This window comes from Etheostoma spectabile, chromosome 15 (assembly GCF_008692095.1).
Source record: "Etheostoma spectabile isolate EspeVRDwgs_2016 chromosome 15, UIUC_Espe_1.0, whole genome shotgun sequence".
Lineage (NCBI taxonomy): Eukaryota > Metazoa > Chordata > Actinopteri > Perciformes > Percidae > Etheostoma > Etheostoma spectabile.
The window spans coordinates 27,756,049-27,759,780 of NC_045747.1; the positions used below are offsets into that span (position 1 = coordinate 27,756,049).

At 42.9% G+C, this 3,732-nt stretch overlaps 1 long non-coding RNA gene across 1 annotated transcript in view; it reads right to left on the reverse strand.

Annotated features, from left to right (window-relative positions):
• Positions 1–354: 354 nt before the first annotated feature.
• Positions 355–3,732, reverse strand: part of LOC116703371 (uncharacterized) — a 4,115-nt gene continuing 737 nt past the window's right edge. The window contains exons 2-3 of the long non-coding RNA XR_004335415.1: positions 1,678–1,680; positions 355–464 (exon numbers count right to left, since the gene is read on the reverse strand). This is a non-coding gene — a long non-coding RNA (uncharacterized LOC116703371). The remainder of the gene's footprint in view (positions 465–1,677; positions 1,681–3,732) is intronic.

Here is a 3,732-nt window from a genome sequence, read left to right on the forward strand (position 1 = left end):
ATTCTGGGAGAATAGTGTCCAACAACAGCACACTCAAAACCATGTTCTTAACAAACTTCTGTTTCAGGGTGTTGTGTTGTGTGCAAGTTGCAATGTTTCTGTCTGCGTTGTAGTATATTAAGCTCTCTGGAGTGTGTTGGGGATTGAGACATGCTCATGGTAATGAAGGAACATATGTAACTTGTATAGGTGAATGGAGCTCTATGGCTCAGAGCAGTGGTTCTCAAAGTGGAGTCTGGGTACCTCCAAGGGTCCTTGAAGGGGTTCCAGGGGGTCAGCAACAAAAAGGTGAATCACTTCTTATCACTATAATTTTATCCCTGAGTGACACAATGACAGAAATCTAAAAGCTAAAATTTTATCAGGTATTGGACCCTGGGTCAAAGTCTTATCAGATGGGGGTCCGTGGTCTAATTTGTGTCGGTTTAGGGGTCCTTGATGTGAAAAAGTATGAGAACCACTGGCTCAGAGGAATACCATTGAACAATACTTGTCAGTAGGATCCATTGATTATTGGTTTACTTAAAAATATAGAATAACACCTGTCTGATTTTCAAAGCCATAATTTATTCTTCCTTCATCATGTCTGTTAAAATTATTACAAATATTTTCAACAATTTAACATAGTCTGTTCCACCATGTACTGTATGTTCAGTGTATCTACAATGACTTGAAAAAAAATGCATTTTTCTTCTACAACTATTTGCAAGCAAAAACCATGGTTTTGAGTTTGTGGTCTTTTATACTTTTTTAAAAAAAATCTTAGATTTGAACTTGTCTATGAATCATAGTAAACCCTACTTTACAAAAAGACAGTTATTGAGTTATTCAGGCTTTGGCTGTTTGAAAATTATAAATGAAAGTATTTGAAAGTTTTCAAAGAGTTCATTTTTGAAAGCCAACTGTTCTCTGGTTATTTATTGTCTAACGGTTCTTTCATGCAGACCAATAGAGGCTCTTTGTGTGTCTAACGTTTTAAAAAAGTGTCATGTTTTACAACGTTTCTATGGAGCAGTGCCTCTCATTGGTTATGCTCTCTCTGATGTGTACGATGATTTTTGTCTTTTGTTAGCGGCTGTATAGAGACAGGTTTAAGTGCCTCGGTGGAACTCCTGTTTACCCCCATGTTCAGCACTCTCCCATGGCCTCTTCTCCATTTCCACTGCCCAGAAAAAAATATGTCATTGTGAACCCTGACCCCACCCTGATCCGCATCCACTCTCCATCAGGAAGCCAAACACATGCCTGAACAATTAACTCCTGCACTGCCATCAATTTAGCCCAGAGGGAAGAAAAGATCGAGTCACCCAGGGTTAGGTGCAAAAAAGAGATGGGTAAAAACATGAGGATAAAAGGGTTTTTCTTGAGAAAGAGAGAGAAAAAAACATGTTTTTAGTCCCTGAAAAGTAACTGTCACTGGAGTGACAAGGAGACACTATTAAGAGCCTCCGTTCATTCAGCCGGTTTGTCTGAACTGTTCAACAAACAATCACAGGGAGTCATGAGGGTTATGTTTATCCTGAGACCAGGACTGTGAGGAGCTGCCTTAAAAGCCATGGCGAATTTAAGAGGCAAATACGTCTGCTTCATAAACTTGTGATGTTGTGTCTCCGTATTGATTCCTGTTCAATGCAGCAGTTGATGGTCAGCAGGAGGCTGATGGCAGCCTGACCCCACTGTCTGTTACAAGTCCCAGTGAAGCAGCACCGGCTCTCTACTGAGGAGTAGACCGATGTACGGTGGCCAAGACGGTTCCACACAAATACAAAAGCTACGACACAAGCACAAAAGCTGTAACACAAATACAAAAGCTACAACACAAGCACAAAAGCTACAACACAAACACAAAAGCTGTAACACAAATACAAAAGCCACAACCCAAACGCAAAAGCTACAACACAAATGCGAAAGCTACAATACAAATGCAAAAGCTACAACACTAACGTAAAAGACACGACTTTAACGCAAAAGCTACAACACAAATGCAAAAGCTACAGCACTAACCCAAAAGCTACAACACTAACGCAAAAGTTACAACACTAACGCAAAAGCCACAACCCAAATGCAAAAGACACAACACAAATGCAAAAGCTACAACACTAACGCAAAAGCTCCAACACAAACGCAAAAGCTACAACAAAAATGCAAAAGCTACAACACAAACGCAAAGGCTACAACACAAATGCAAAAGCTACAACACTAAAGCAAAAGCTACAACCCAAACGCAAAAGCTACAACCCAAATGCAAAAGCTACAACACAAAAACGCAAAAACCACAACACAAACACAATAGCTGGTCCAGTTTGTGCAGCGTCTTCCCATCTTTTGTCGTGATTTCCAGGCCCTTTTGTTTTTCCTTGGTTTGTCAAAAGTCACCTATCATCGGGGTAACTGAACCACCAACAACCGTTGAAATGAAAGAGCACCATGTGGAGCAGCGTAGCCGGCATCACAGAGCTCCGTAGCGGCTAAACATATCTGCTAACTGCCGCTAATGTGACGGAGCACCATGCAGAGAACCGTAGCCTATGTTGCAGAGCTCTGTGGCGGCTAAACACATCTGCTAACTGCCGCTAATGTGACGGAGCACCATGCGGAGAACCGTAGCCTATGTTGCAGAGCTCTGTGGCGGCTAAACACATCTGCTAACTGCCGCTAATGTGACGGAGCACCATGCGGAGAACCGTAGCCTATGTTGCAGAGCTCTGTGGCGGCTAAACACATCTGCTAACTGCCGCTAATGTGACGGAGCACCATGCGGAGAACCGTAGCCTATGTTGCAGAGCTCTGTGGCGGCTAAACACATCTGCTAACTGCCGCTAATGTGATGGAGCACCATGTGGAGAACCGTAGCCTGTGTTGCAGAGCTCTGTAGCGGCTAAACACACCTACAAACTTACACTGACATGACCGAGCTGTGACAGAGGCTTGTCACAAAACTCTGTAGCGGCTTAAAATAGCTAGCAACTACCACTCGGCTAGAGACTGCTACTCGTTTTAGTGTGCAAACCTTTTCATACTATATCATACAGACCCGTTCATGAGAATGCTCTGGTGCAACAACAACAGAACGTAACATTTTTATTTATTTTTTTATAATAAAGTGCCTCTTCTTTTCTTTATTTTTCAACAATCCATCAAAAAACTTGAGCGTGGTTGTCTGGTGCTATTCTTGCCAGAGACTTTTTTTTTCCGACTTCCCACATCGATCCTGCTGATACTTAGTTCACAGCTTCTCCAGCTCTTTTGTCTATCACTCTTTCATTTGCTTTCTCTGTTTCAACAAATTTCCCTCCGATGCCTTCCTCCCCCAACCCTCTGGTCTCCCACCAACTGCCAATTAATGCCAATCAGGCCAGCGGTGGGCTGATGTGGTGGGAGGGTTTGGGACTGGGACCACCTGGCTATCGCTCACAGCTGGCCTCTCATCCATACCTGTCATACCAAGCGCTAGAAGGCTGCACGGCTAAACCTGTGTCCGCTATGGTTTATTAATGCTGGGACACACACTCTCACTCAATGTGTGGGTGTGTGTGTGTATTATATTTTTATTCCATCTTGCTGACCACTTTAAGACCTTCACTGTGAGGATATTGTCGAGAAGTGTGAGATCATCTGGGTTGTCTTAGTTCTTCTAACCAATTGTTAATTTCGAGCGTTGATTCCTGCCCTCCGATAGGACTCCAGGAACACAACACTAACTGTAGCTATGTTTCCATCCACACGTTTTTA